The sequence below is a fragment of the Lonchura striata genome, chromosome 5 (assembly GCF_050655825.1).
Source record: "Lonchura striata isolate lonStrDom1 chromosome 5, ASM5065582v1, whole genome shotgun sequence".
Taxonomy (NCBI): Eukaryota; Metazoa; Chordata; class Aves; order Passeriformes; family Estrildidae; genus Lonchura; species Lonchura striata.
Window position 1 is genome coordinate 50,188,953 of NC_140707.1, and position 15,861 is coordinate 50,204,813.

Below are 15,861 nucleotides of genomic sequence, written 5' to 3' on the forward strand. Positions count from 1 at the left end.
CAAATCTTTTCAAATGCAGGTCTGTTTCTATAATAGCAGCTGGATTGTGACAAAGCAGTCTTTGCCAGTGCACAACAACATAGAACTTTTGCATTTTCTGCAAATCTTTTGGGGTTTCTTAAACTAGTCTAACATCAACCTGGATATTCTTCATATAGAAATATGGAAAACATAAAGGAGAGGATGATCAGAATGAAGCTATTTAAATGAACATATACATAAGAAAAAAACTCCAATGCCATTGCCTGAGATTCTTTTTCTTAGATTAAAAAAAAATATGTAAACCTATATAACAAGTTTAATTTTAGCCTGGAAGGATAGTGCCCTCTGGTGATAAAAATGCCCTAATATTTGAAAGTATGACCCTTCTAATCAGCTGCACTAGACTACTCAATTGCCAAAGCTTTGATTTTTAAACACATTTAATTAAGAATCTTTCATCTGTAGCAAATATATCTCATACTGTGATTAAAAAAAAATAACAAATTAACATTTTCTTACCTAATACCAATAGTTGCTGACTGATTCTGCTACTCTGCAATTCTCAGTATTCATTAAGGTTCACAAAAACTTTATGGACACAAGAGGTACATACTTTCTGGTTGTGCCTCTTAAGAAGAAACAGAGGTTTAACAGTCATTGAACTGCTCCAATTCCCTGTAAGTTCATCTAGTCAAGTACAGAAAAGAAAATAAGGATGTGTTCATACTTTTTCATATTTACAAAAAAATATTCTACATCCATAGTAGGTTCCACTAAATATCTCACTAATTCATTCAGGTACAAGTAAATATGTAAACCTAAGTGGAAAAAAAAATAGCAAATATTCAAAAATTGAGAAATTCTGTATATTTCTGACCAAAGTTAATTGATGCAGCATTCTACTCACCCATGACAAAGGAGTTAAGTGCCAAAAAGAAGAGAACATTAGGGACCTCTGTTTCTCCCTGTACGGATTCCTGCAGTTACCTGCCACTTCTTATATTGGTACATCTTATTTTCAAATTATAGCAATATTACAAGTGGGTGTGCTAAATGAGATGTGTTTAATATCTTTGCTAGGTTGAAGGGTTAAAGTTTAGAAGAGTCCTGTTTAATCCTGGTTCCCTGTTATCCTTTTCTACCAAGACGAGAAGACTTTTGTGGCCAGGTTTGTTTTACTAGCAATCACGATACTTACAAATATTGGTAAACCTTATGTAACCTTCTCGTAAGGCTGAAGACTAAACATTAGAAAAAGAAAGAACACACACAAGGGGAAAGAAGCTAATGAAATTCTTCTTACGGAGCTGGTATCTTCAGCCTATAAAGATATTGGAGCAGGCGACTAATTCATCATATTGAGGCTCCCAGATCCTAGCACCATGGGAGCATCTGCTAGGAAGGCTAGTAAGAAAAACACCATTTGAAGTCTTTATACAAAGAAGCAGCAGCAGTTAAGACAAAATTATATGAATGCTGATGTGAACCTGCCTTTGCTCACAAAGAGGGAAGCTGAATGATGGAGAAATCCCATAGTCTCTGCCAGATACATTTCTAATCACTAGCTGTGCCTCATACTGAGTATTTCCAGGAATTCAGGCCGAAATTCCTCAGAGATTTTTTTTTTTTTTTTATGTTTTTCCATAGTTGCATGCCCAGAACAAGAACTCTCCTTGAGAAAGATATTAAAGTAAGCTAATTCTGCCTTGGAAAAGGGTGGAAGCGTGACAGTGAATAACAGGAAGGCCCTGGAGAGCTGAACCATGCTGCCATGGCAATTGAAGGAAGCATTATCCACCTTCCCACGCACTGCACCACCAGCAGCAGTAGCCCTTAAACTGATCAAGGACTACACACTGCCTGCACCAGAAATTTTTGCTCCACCACATGATCAAGTGACCAAGGCAACACCCTGTGTCTAAACTGTATCACTATTGCCAGTTCTGTAGCAGCATATGTCAATGGAACAATGAAATATATTGTGAAGAATGTCCCTGAAGCCAGAATACATTTGAGGTTTTAAGTAGCTCCCCTCACAACAACATTTGAGAAATAAAAGCCAACAGCAAATGACCACCGACAAGAAAGAAGGTTCAGTTGCATTTCCATTTTCAATACAAGCAGATCCTATCTGTCCTATTGCCTTTTAAAAGCTCTGTATTTTATCGCTAATTTCATTTTGATAATATGAAGATAGGAATAGTAAGAAAGCCAACTTTAACTAAATCTATGGTAGGGAACAAGTTTAAAGTAGCATTCATGTTCTACTTAGAGTTTATACAAAATTAAATCCTTATTATTTAGTTATATGACTTTCTGTACAATGCCTTTCAAAATTTAAGCAGGGATTATGTGTTGGAAGTGCACATGGAATGCAGTTTAGAAGTTAAAAATAAGTTGCCAATAGACATTTTTATATTATCCCCTGAGCAGAAAATTATTTAAGTGAAATCTGCTTCCATTTAATCAATACTTCTTAAAGTATTGTGATCTTTGTGAAGCAACACCCAGTTCCACAAATTAGTCTGCAGAACTATCTTAGATGTTTGCACTCTTTTCTGACAAAAATAATTGAGTGAGTTGATTATGATTTTGAGCTGTCAGGATCATAACGTTAAAAGCTTTAACTAGGCATTTAAATTTTCCATGAGCATTTGAAATTAACAAAATTTGTCAATGTTAAAAAAAATCAAGTATTATTTACTGAATTTCTCATTGAAATAAGAGCAAATACAGGAAAGAAAAGTATTTGAAGTTAAAATCAAATCAGCAAGACCGCACAGTAAGCACCAGAGCTACCAGAGCAAGATTTTTATGTCGTCTACCAGTCATTTTGCTCTAGAGAGAGTTGCTACATGCATGGCACTTCTGAAGATTAGACATTTGCTTGCATATACAAGTTTTCATTGGTCTTCATTTTGGAGTAGTTTGGATATATGGAACAGCCATTGCCAGAATCAAGCTAGCTACTCCTAGCAAAAATAGGATTCAAAATCTTCCCTTCCTCCCCCATATCCAGCATCATAAAATTGCAAGTTCTGTGTAGCTCAGATCCTTGCTCCTCTTCCCACACCATGATTATGGATTAGATCAGGCTTCAGTCTTCAGCTTTAATACATAGTACTATAAAGTCTTCCACTGACCTTGTTATTCCTACTATCCAGCTTCTCTTTCCAATTTCCAGTTAGTCATTTGCCCTAGTATATTCTAAACAATTAATAGTCAAAAGCTATCAACTTAAAAAGATGAGCAACTCCCCAAAAATAAGACTCAAGAGTGCAAAAGAGAGCAAGGTTCATATACCTTGATCTCACAATGTAGACAACCTACATAACCAAGAGTTATTAACATTTTATGTAGCATCATTGCATATTTTATAAAGAAATTATTTGAAATAGGCTTTTAAGGGGAGAAAGAGTGTTATCAGTAAAAAGATGAGGGTAGCAATAAAGGGTGCTTATAGAGACAAGTTTCTTTCCACAGGATCTAAGCTTCAGCAAGATAGGAATAAAGAGCAGAGGAGTATTGTACTTGAAGCAGTCCAAGTTTGCTCTGAAAGTGATGCATCAGTGGCAGGGTTTTTTAAAGTTGTTGTTTTATTTTTTATATCATTATCATTATTATTTGTGGTGGAATCACCATCCCTGGAAATGTTTTAAAAAGCTGGTGAATGGGGTACTTGCAGACATGGTTTAAACATGGTAGCTCTGGGTTAATGGTTGGGTACAATGATCTCAGTTTTTTTCCAAACCTAGCAATTCTATGGTTATTATTCCACTCATTTGAATACATTTCAATTCTTTGGTAATCCAAATACACTGAAATAGTGGGGAGAGTTGTCTCTGATTTCAGCCATCAAAAGAAAAATCAGACACTGTAGATTTGCTAAAGTACTGAGCTTCCAACTGACAAGACAGAATAAAATGAAAAGGACTTTCATGTGAATGGGTTGATTGTCAGCTAAAACATGGAACTTCTAAAATAGAGGGGCAAAATATAATAGCAGTTTAAAATGCTTAGAAGCCTGCATTATATGCTCTGTTCTTAAATATTTTATTATCTATCACTGTTCCTACAAAAAACATGTATGAAGAGCATACTGATTTTTTTCCTCCCATTAAAATCCACTTACAGAGCAGCTCCATTTTTTTTTTTCATATTTTGTACCCTATTTAATATTCTTAATTTAACTCCTATGATTTACTCTTTCTCAGCATATCAAAGACTTCAACAATATAGGACACATTTGTTTGGACATGAATGATATTCCTGGAAAAACTGAAAGCTGGAAATGATCACAGAAATATAGTCTGCCTGATGCATTTGCTTAAAAATTGCTATGAACTGCTACATATCATAACTCAATAGCAAAGATCAAGGAAGAACTTACTTCTTTAAAAGTTTTGTTGATTTGGAGGTGGAGGATGGGGAAGGAACTGCAGTCAAATTTCCGACTACTTTGGTGTAGTCTCCAAGGGTGTCAGAAGATACTAATAATAATTCTGGAAGCTCAAGAAGTTTTGAAATGTTCATAAGCCCTACTTTTGAAGGCTTAGCTGTTGCCTCAAATTTTAGCACCTGTCAACTCAAGCACATTATAGCAGAAGGTGGCACTGGTGTAATAGTGGTGGGGCGTGTGAGCCTCTGGAACATCACAGAGGAGAACCAAGTGAAGGTTTCTTTCCCAAATAGGAACTGAACATGTAAAGAAGACACCTAGACATTTATACTGAAATAAAAATAGTGGATAAGTTATGTCTCCACATGAAGGAAACATAACTGCGTGTGACTAATTATTAGGTGCTCTCTGAATATTTTGTTAATTTGTGTGCGGTTTGTTTGAATTTACCAATTTTCTTTGTTTTGGTCTTTAAGGAGAATGAGCATTGCAGGAAGCAGCACTGCAAAGCTCTCAGACTGGTCCAAAAGGAAGACACTGGGCTGCATGGCCCAGAAGGAAAACATGACACAGGATGGAAGATAGAAATAGAGGAATTATAATAGATTAAATTATCAGGATGATCAATAGCTCAGGACAGAAATGGACAGCACGATATAGGAGCAGCAAAAGAAGGGTGAAAAAGGGGAAAGGAGGAGGGAAAATATATTTTTTATTTTTAACTAACTATTAATGTAACTAGAATTTTTCTCCAAAAATGGAAAAGTTCTTCAGCATCTCTTGGATGAAACTGCTTCTTTGGGACTGCAAGGCTGGTTCTCCCTCTTAAGTGTCTGGCATACAACTCACTTTAGCCCTCTGAATCAATTTTTAGATCTGTATAATCCATCACAATAATTGTTAAAAGACTTTTAGATAGCAAGTAATAATTCAGTATGTTTAACCTGCACATTACCACCAACAATCTGTCCACTGTCTTACTACCTTGAACTGCACCCAGAAAAATATATTATATTTTGCCTGGATCAGAGTTACTACATATCATCATCATTCCAGTCTGGAGGTTTTTCATGCCATGATTAAGGCATGAGGTTAAGGCTAAGGTTAAAGATGCAATCATGTACTACTACAACCATTGCTACAACAGTAGTCAACATTTACTTTAATTCTACTGTTTAAAGGACATCACATAAGCAAAACACTTATTTTACAGTAATATGTGAACTTTATTTCAAATAAAGCAGAAACTATTAAATACTTTTAAAGAGTAAATCTGCTCCAAGAAATTCTGCAGAAACCATTATTATTAATAATTTAAATTAAAAATAGTATTTAATTATTTCTGACAGTGAAACAGCAAGAAGCTTATGCCAGCCTGGTTTTCTTCCCCAAGATTGTTTCATAATAAACTACCAATATTTACAAATTCTCTTGTCATAAAAAAGAGCATATGAGCACTGATTTAATTGCTGAGAGACAGTATGTTCACATATGCTCTGGACCAAAACTGAGCTGTTTTTCAACAAGAGACTATCACCATCAGTTTTGTGTAGCATACGTACACACAAAATGCCAAAATCTACTCTTCTTAATACAAGGCCAAAGTGGAAAGTTTTAAGATTATTTGTACTTTGCACTGCAACTTTCACTAATCAAAAGAAATCATAAGTATGTTTTTTAGGCACTTACTTATCTTTATGACACTAATTGAGAGTATATATATATAGAACCAGCATAGAAAAGCAGATTACTTTTATTTAAAATCATGTTATATTCTTGCAAATATCAAAACTCTCCCTGCATAAATGAATCTCACCAAGTCTATGCAAAAAGACACAGATTGCCAAGAAAGCATCAGAAAGGGTCTCTCTGCATGGAGATGTACAAAGTCTCATTGCTCATCTCCTTCATCCAGAGCTGCTCAGCAGGTGCCTAGCAGGAGGCACTAGGCTGCTATTCTTCAGCTGTAGGAAGGACATGCAGAGAGGCACTGCAACTGATAAAAATCCAAAAAGCATTTTTAGACCTAGCCACACTAGTTCTTCCTAGTGACATGTATCTGCCTACTTCAAACCTGTCCCTCCCTCTTGCTATCCTTTGTGCAGTTTTCTTCCTCATGTCTTGTACCTCACCCTTTCTCCATTTCCCCTCAGTCTTTGGCATAACAGATCACTTACACATCTTGTGAGTAACCTCGGGTTCTTTGTGTTTTTAAGTGAGCAAACACTCTCCCTCCACATTCAGGAAATTAATTTGATATGACAGGCTTTATGTCACAGCCTTTGTCTTGCTCTGTCATATCAGGATGCTCTGACCGCCAGCAGCATTATCTGGCTATGTCCAGCATCCAGGGGAACCAAGGAAGTAAGGTACATTTTCCAGTCTTAGCAGCAACTATTCCTTGCCTCAGTGACAGCAAAGGCACCTGCTGTATTTGCCAAGTCTTGATTCAAAAATCCAGACTGCTGAAGCTGTCAGAAATATTAGAGAGCAAGTAAATAGTCTTTCCTCCCTCCTGATCCCAAAAGCCTTTTTCACCCCTTCCCAACAGCCTAGATCTATTAAAAGAGCAAGCAGTATAATCCAGTGGTTTGGGTACCCTTTTTTCTGGCAAGAGGTGTTTCCTCATCTGCTCTCTAAAGAAAGAGACCAGATGGATGGCCCAAGCCAACTGCACTGCAGGTCTGGGTGCAACATTTTCAAGCTGAAGAAGGCTCAAAGTTCTTCTCTCTCACCCACTTACTTTCCAGAAATGCAAATTTCCCCATTTTGGATTTGGGCTCAGAGAACAGGGTTCTAATGTAAATTTGGGGTTGTAAGCTCAAAAGATACAAATTGGCTAGCATACAGCTGAACTTTTCAAGAAGCATTTGAATGATGCATACAGAAAGATACACGCAGATATATGCTTTAGATACATTCTAAGGATTTTCTGCTCTTTCCTTATAGGATAAAGCACACAAGAATGCAGACAATTAGGAAATAAAGTACCTGGCTATAAGATCTGCACACTCCGTTTGCCTTAACCTGGAAGACACAATTCTATCAGTGACAGTAGCAGTGTTTAGGAAAAAAAAATCTGGATCTATAAAATAGGCCAGGGTGGAGTGGGGGGTCTTTTTAACATTTTCCTTCATTTTCTTTCACTTCAGTTCGTAAAATGGAGACTTATTGAATGACCAAAAGTCATCCTTTGGTCAAAGGAGCAAAGGTCTGTGAGACTACAGTAACTTTAGTGATATCATTTTGGTTCTCAAGCCAGACACTTTAGCATTGTATTCAATAGAATTTGAGAAATCTTTCTAATGTTAATTTTCACAATTGCTCATCTCTTTTAATTTCTGGGGTCCTGTGGAAAATCTTGATAAGATTTGCAAAACTATGCAAAAATTCTGCTTTTCTGTTGTTTAGTGAAATCTACTGTTTCCCTTGTACTCAGCAGTGGATGATTATTGTATTTATGTCTTCAAAACATTCTGAATTTTTTATCCTTTTCATGTGTCTACCTCCTCTCTCTTCCACACAGAAGACCTCCATGCTGTTTACAACCTTCTCATGAGAAGATAGGACTCAAATCATATGATGGAACAGACACAATTTTAGAAAAAGATGTAATGGTAACCTCAGATTTTCTGTTTGCTTCTTTCCTACTATTCTTTAGTACTTCATAGTATAAAAAACAGTGATGATCTTTACTGGGTAGTAATAGATAGCTGAAAGCTCCTGACCCATGCACAGAAAGTGATGAAACACAAAAGCTGAGACTTTTTGACAGTCACCTTTCATCTGACTGCTTTGAAAATCTAGTGTCATTGCTAATTTTTGCTACATCATTACCCATCTCCCAGGATTATATATGAGTAGAATGAAATTATTATGTACATGCACAGATCTTTCCTATACTCTACTTCCATTCTCCTCTACATTGTTAAAAATGTCTCTGTCTCTCCCTTTTCCTCCCTCTTCATTAATTTTGTTCTTCAAAGCTCTTACATAATCTAAAGACACCATAGGACAAAAAGGAAAGTTTCCTCACAGATCAAGAATTGACTAAAAAACAGTCACAGAAGGACTGGAATAAATGGATTGAGCTTTTTGGTATAAGTAGTTGAATGTCCTCTGAGTAGTGGGCTTTCAACACTTTGTTTGCTTGCTTCAAAAGTATGACCAAACACTTTAAGCCAACAAAACCTTCTCAAAACCTTCTGCAGTGCTTCCTTTCTTTTTTTTTTTTTTTTCTGTAAGCCCTCTTTAACAGCCTCTTCTGATAATTTGTCTGATTTTTGTACCCCTTGCTGATGAGCTGATATTTTTCTACTTCCTTTGTCCTCTCCCACCTCCCCACCCCCAAGCCCCAAAAATACAGAGAACTTATTTCATTTGTGTTTCCATTACTAATCACAATGGAAAAATCATCAAGACTAATTATCTCTATTGTCCTGCCTGAACCACTTGAACCATTGCTAGTCAGGGGAAGCATATTCGTAGTACAGCAATTTTCATAGCAACAACTGTATGAAAACAAAAACATTCACAGGAGTAGAATTTCCTTTTACTCTTACATTTTTAAAATTGTTGACTTCCACCTAACCCTATTATATCATTCTCTATCACTGACTTTTTAGGAATCACTGAAATATAAAAGTAATTTGGAGTATCTGTTCAATTCACAATTGAAAATCCTAAAACAGACATTGAAAGAAAGTTGTCTTCTGTGCCATACCAACATTGAATTTCTGCTTCAAAACTAAGATGAGTATAACAAAAGGATTATTTGTAGCAGTCAACAGTATTAAACCAGAACATATCAAGGCATATAAAGGTTTCAGAAAGCCTTGAAGCTGTTCGTTAATAATACAATTTCTACAGTTTGGAACAGAATAACTACATTTTACTGGCAATATTGTTCTTAGATTTGCAATTCATGGGACATGGGAATTGCAATTCATGCAATTCCCATCTGGGTATTGCAGAGACGGAAACTTCTGGAAAAACTTGCCTCAGGGTTTCCAACTCAAGGTCCTATTTTCAATGCTGATAAGCTTCCTGAACTCTGCAAGCCTGGACCTCCCTGAAGATATTCAGGAACTGTTTGGAATACACAACCCTGTGCCATGTGCTCTGGGATGACCCTGCTTGAGCAGGGAGGTTGAACCAGATGAACTCCTGTGCTCCCTTCCAACCTTACCCAGTCTGTGATTCTGTGGTCTAGTCCTGTGATTTTCCATTACACAACCACCCTTTGGGAAAGTGAAAAAACCTTTGGGAAAGTGAAATAAATAAACAGATAAATAAAAATTTTTAAAAACACCCAACACTACAAGATAACTAATATTTCACATTAAGTTTTCATTAATGCCATTACTGTGATGCTCTTCAAATTACACATTGCTGTCTTTGCCTAATCTGACTAATACCATGTACACACACAACAATAAACTGGTTTTATCAAACACGCATCCACGTGTTTTCTCTCCCACATGATAAAATAGCACTGTCAGTTGCTATGATAAAAAGTCTTTTTCCTTGTTATATTAACTTTTTTCATGTGTGCCTCATTATTTCTTCATGTTGATTACTCAGTGGAAGAGTTGAATTCTATTTAAGGCTATGGAAAAGGTCATGGACAAAAGGGAACTCGAGTCTCTGTTTGCCATTTTAAAAGAAAACTACCACACTTGTGTTAATATTTGCTTTCACTTACAGCAGGTATACTTAGGCTATCTGAATAGCAAATCATGGTGGGTAGTGTGAATGAAAAAGTACTGAAGTTATTGATGTCAGGAGAAAGATGTAGACATGTAACAACAGATTATTTTCCAACAGAAATCTCTTAAAATACTTGGGATTTTCTTGTTATGGTTAAAAGCTGTTCAGCTACCCAAATTTATCAGCTACCCACTGCAGAGAAGAAGAATTCCATTATTTGTATCTGATATCCAGAGAAGTAAAATAAGTAATCAGAACATGCAAGTTAAAAGAAAAGTCTATTAAAATAAATTAAACTGAATGCAAAGTAAAAGATGCTACAAAAAAATAAATTATTTCAATAAAAATAAAGTTACATGAGCACAGGACATTAATGACTTCTGGGTTGTCAGCTGTTTGATTACTTTTGGTGGGGGGAGTGAAAACACAGTGAAAAGAATTTTGGTTGCAATTCCAGTCTTAATTCACCAGAAAGACAGTCATTTCTAAATGCAAATTTTACCACTGCTTTCAAGGAATGGTGTCAAGCCAGGTTTTCTAAGAGATAATAAAGGACAGGACTTGAGGTTTGCTGCCTGGATCCATTAATAACATTCCAAAAACAGTATATTTTATATTATAAAAAATTATTTGTTGAGAGGCAAGATTCATAACTTGAAGAAGAGTTTGATTGCTGCTTGTGAAAATTTACACAGACTGTAAAAAGGGTTCAGTCAGGTCAGGATCTTCCAGAATAGGCCCTGACAGATACAAGCAATACTTACCTTGCCTGCTCTGCCTTGATATCTGCCTTGGTTGTCAGAAGTAACCAATGCAATATATCCCTTCCAGCATGATATTATCTCTTTCCTCAAAATCATTCATCCTTCTGCCATCTTGCCCATCTTGTAAGTGGGAGCAAACAGAGAAATTAAGCACAAGACCAAGTCTGTCCCTGCTTCCAATTAGGAGAAATGGAAAGCAAACTGGAAAGCGCACTGAAGTAATATGCAACAGACTATACTAAAAATGCAATTATGCTCCAGGTAGAAGAAAAATGCCAGGATACTGCATCTTGGGAAAGTTAATACAGAATGGTATTTCCTCCTACGCAGCTTTGGTAACAATATGCTAATGCTGTATATTTGACAGTAGTCTGCTCCAGCTTCTGCACCTGTGACAGCCAAGGAATGAAACAGCATTTTAAATAGCACTTGCTTCTTATTTTAAAGTATTATCTAAGTTCATAGCTGCTATGGTATTAAAATGTGACTCAGATAATCACTAGTTACTGTTCAATCCAAAATTGCAGTTAAACTGGAGTTACTTATATGAAAATGGAATCCTAACACATATTAAATTCTGCCTTTAGATGTGTTGTCTAAACACAAACATCCTGGAAACAATGCTTCATACATGTCAACACATCAGTAATGCCAAGAAAGCTTGCTATGTCTGAAGATTGCAAGGCATGGTCTCTTGATGGGATTAATGTAGGTGTTATTTTGATTTTTTAACCTAGATTAACTTCTTTTTTGCTTTTATAAGCTTTTAAATATTTATAAATGACAGCTTGGTTCAGCTATTCACTGCAGATTGACTTATTCAGTCTAATTACTTCTTATGTTATGTGAAAGCATTGCTCATAAGTTCAATTTTACTGGAAGACTGATCTAAAAATATACCTGCATTTCCACTCCGTTTTACACACTGAATGAGCAGATAAACAACATAATTAATTTTCACTAAGGTATTTTCTCTAAGAAAATAGTATAGTTCAGTCCACAGAATTAAAAAATTAAGTTGTACTAAGAGATTAAAAAGCACATAGATGGTTTTGAACTCTGCAGAGATTGAGAACGTAGAAGGCAGTTAACAAAAGTTTCAGACCAGAACTACCAACCAGGGAACAACATGACATGGGGTGTTAGGGAAAAATTAAGAGTTCAGGATTGTGTCAGAGGCTGTTACTAGTGACTCATTTGGCAAGAAGAGAATAGTTTCTTTGTATTAAACCTAGTGCCTCTCAGTTCACCTAGAACAGGGAACATTTTCTGTAACCTGCCCAGAATGCACTCTATTTCCTTTCCCATGGCCTCTCCCAGAAGTACACCACCAAAATGTACCCTACCCATTCAGCAGAGTATTCTGGGGAGCAGGGCATTAATGAGGAGAAAGTATCCACACCCAAAGAGAGCAAATAAACACGGTCACCGTGTCCTCTCCAAGAGGAACTCGGGGAAAAAATGAGTTTCCGTATTGCCTCTTACTTTCTCCATTTCCGATAACTTTTGAATTGGCTCCTTTCACAAGGCACTTTTTACTATACTCATATCCACATAGGCAAAATGTGCAGGTCAAAACCACAGAGAGTGAGAAGGAGCACACAGGGAGAAACATCTTCATGTATTTGTCATACCTTCTCTTAGTTGACCAATATAACAATAAAAGAGCTGCTATCAAATAATAGTGGTTTGAAATATTTCAGGATTATTAGTAGTTCAGGGATTAAAATAATCTATTTCCAAGATTCATGGCACAATAGTTTATACAATTCTGCTTCTTTTAATACCTCACAACTTTTATCATCTAATATTTTTCTTCTTTCCAAAACAAATTTCAGCTTCCTTAGTGTATTGCTGCTTATTTTATTGCTTTCATTTCCATTTTCTCCTTGCACTAAGATTCCACCTCAGAGATTACATAGCCATTCATATGTTCAGCAGGGCTAAACACTGGAAAAATCCCAAACCATCTTACTGTCTGGGGGCCAAGAAAAGGAGGTTTCACATGTCTGCAAAACCATTCTTGGTCTGGAATTACTGACCCTGAGAAAGTTTATATCATCATCTTTTCCTGCTGGCTAATTGCTCTGCTCATTTCCAATCAGCATGTTCCATCTTGAAATAACTGCACTCAAGAGATTGCTTCTATAGTCTTGTGTTCAGTCTCAGAAACTTCAATTACTTGCACTCATCGCAAACAACTTTGACCCATTTTTTAAGTCACTAAAAAAAAATTCATAGAATTTCACTCTCCTTTCAGAAGAAAAACACAGAAAAACATAAGAAACAACCCTGTCATACAGTTACAGTACCAAAGCACTGTAACTGTACCACCCTAGGGAATCGTGTGGTAAATGTATAATAAACAATTTAAGCTTCTTTCTTCTTCAAGCCAAAATGATTGCTTGCCTCACATATTTAAAAAACAAAGTATATAAGTTGCAGTTGGGACTGTGATTTCCCAAGCACAAATCCTAAAGTTGGACAGAACCCCAGTTTCATATTACATTGATGTGTTCCAGGTTGCAGGAAGCTCAGATTTACAGCCCTGGGACCACTGCTATTTGTGAAGTGTAAAACAAAAACCAGCCCTTCCCACCCTCAGCCCTGAGCTTGCTCTCCAAGAGCAGTGTATTCCTAGATGGGTACAGGAAGAGTTTCAATCACGAGCACTGCCTGACTCAAGAAGAATTTGAACATTTGCAGCGCTACCAAACACCACTTCCTTTCTCAACCAAGTATTTTCATAGAATCATGGGATCATTTAGGTTGGCAAAGACCTTTAAGATCAAATCCAACCCTTAACCAGGCACTGCCAAGTCCACCACTGAACCATATCCCTAAGTGCCACAACTACAGGAGATGGTGACTCCACCACTTACCTGGACAACCTGTTCCAAAGCTTGAAAAATCCTTCCATAAAGAAATTTTTCTTAATGTCCAGTATAAATTTCCCTTGGTTCAAATATGGAAGGGAGAATAGTAATGTGACACAGCTAGTAATGGTAGGTTTTAGAAGTTGCAAAAAAAACCTAAACATATTAAAAACAAATTTAAAGAAGCACTGAGCTGATATTTTGACCATCTGATGATGTGCAGACATAGGAAAAAATACATCACCTTTTAAAACTGAGTTTTCACCTCTAGATTTATCAACAATTTCCTTTGAAAGCATCCTACAGAGTAGAGTATATTATTTATAAACTAGCATCACTATAAAGAATAGATTGTTTAGGAAATGTAGAAGTAAAGTTACTATTAAGTGTAAAAGTAGTAACCAACGATCATCGAATGATTACAAAGACTGCTGAATGGTCTGAACCAAAATCTTTTGACAACCCTTGTAAAATGGCCACAGAATTCCAAAAAAATATTCTTTTAACAGAGATAGAACATTGTATCTGCACAAGCCCATGGATAGCTGAGGACACAACCTTTCAGCCTGGTACCTGCATTGCAAGTCAGACTTCCAAGCCCTTCTATGGTCTTCAGCTTTCAATACAGTCAATACACTTAAACATTCAATCTGCTGTTGCAGTGTAATTTTTATGTGTTGACTTTCTTGTTCTCTGTGACATTTGCTTTTCCCTTCCTTTATATATTCTTCCTCTGTCAGCCTAAGGCCTCCTTCACATAGCTACATAGGCCATTAAAGCACTTTTTGAGCAACTGTCCACAAAATTGACAGTTTTCTGCTGAAAAACAAAGCAGATTCTCCTTTGTTGCTATCCATTTTTTCTTTTAATATAGCTGAAAATTGGGCCCTATATTCATATTTTCCCTGGAGATAATACATGTACATCAATATTTCATTATATAGTTGACTTGAATTTTGGGGATTCTTCATTTAGAATGATGGGGATTCATCACAGTAGATACCAGTGTTCAAATATATTCAGAGACTGAAGTGTGTACTAGAAGTCACAGTGTCTTCCAGGACAACAAGGGGGCATATTGAAATAGCAGGACAAATGCAAGCAAAGAGCTTTTCTGAGGAAATATCCACAATTATTGTAAGTTACCTGACCCAAACATATTAAAATAACAAATATATATGGGTTGATTTTACTGAAGATAAGATATAATGAAATCTGGTATCTTTGTTTAGAAGGAACATAAAAAATCCTGTTTCTTCAGAGTGCCAGAGAAATCAAAAGGAAACAAAAAGTCTTTTCTGAAATCTTCAACTTTTTTCCATTGGTCAGTACCTAAGCCTCAACACTGAAATCCAACATTCCTCTCAGACATTCTGTGTTCCGTAGGTATATTTTCAATTTTCTACTTTCCTTTGCCATTCCCCACTTTGTATACTTATACAGCAAGATTCCTCTGCCTGTACAGTCCTACTTTTTGTAAGCTGAAACCCTTGTGATGCCTCATTGAGCTTCTTCTGCTACCTTGCACTTTTGTTTATAATATGAGGCTATATTTTCAAGTTTCAGCTGTGTCTAAAAACTCCATATGAACTAAAAGGAAACCTAGAAATATAGAACATTGATTTACTTGATTTTTTTCCTTTTTTTTTTTCTTTTTTTTTAATAAAAAAGCTACCTGATTTCATGGGGAAATGATTTAGAGGAAGAACATTGCAATTTCATAGATGTCCTAGAAAAGATGAACAACAAAACTCATTTCTGCTATGGAGCATGCTATATATATTTTGTAGTATTTGTGACTGAATTTCTACAGAGCAAAAACTAAACCATGCTTGTGACAAGATGACCCTCAGATTGGCAGCTTAGATCAGTTTTCCAATTTTCCCTTTCTCAGCCAGTTGATATCTACTGATATTTTACCAGAACCCTTTTAGGTATGGCAAATATTTGTTTCTATAAAGAAATACATACAAGTAGCACTCCCAAAAACTGATCAAAACTTGTATTTCTCAACACAGGCTTAGTCTTTCCAACAGCCACTGAGAACTTCTGCACCATTACACAGCTGTTTGATACATCTTACAGCTGAGATAAATGCCTCAGGATCCGTGGACCCTTTCCAAAGGACTGA

At 36.2% G+C, this 15,861-nt stretch overlaps 1 long non-coding RNA gene across 1 annotated transcript in view; it reads right to left on the minus strand.

Annotated features, from left to right (window-relative positions):
- LOC146767367 (uncharacterized) overlaps positions 1-9,327 on the minus strand; it is a 36,927-nt gene extending 27,600 nt beyond the window's left edge. The window contains exon 1 of the long non-coding RNA XR_014955700.1: positions 1,286-9,327. This is a non-coding gene — a long non-coding RNA (uncharacterized LOC146767367). The remainder of the gene's footprint in view (positions 1-1,285) is intronic.
- Positions 9,328-15,861: the final 6,534 nt, after the last annotated feature.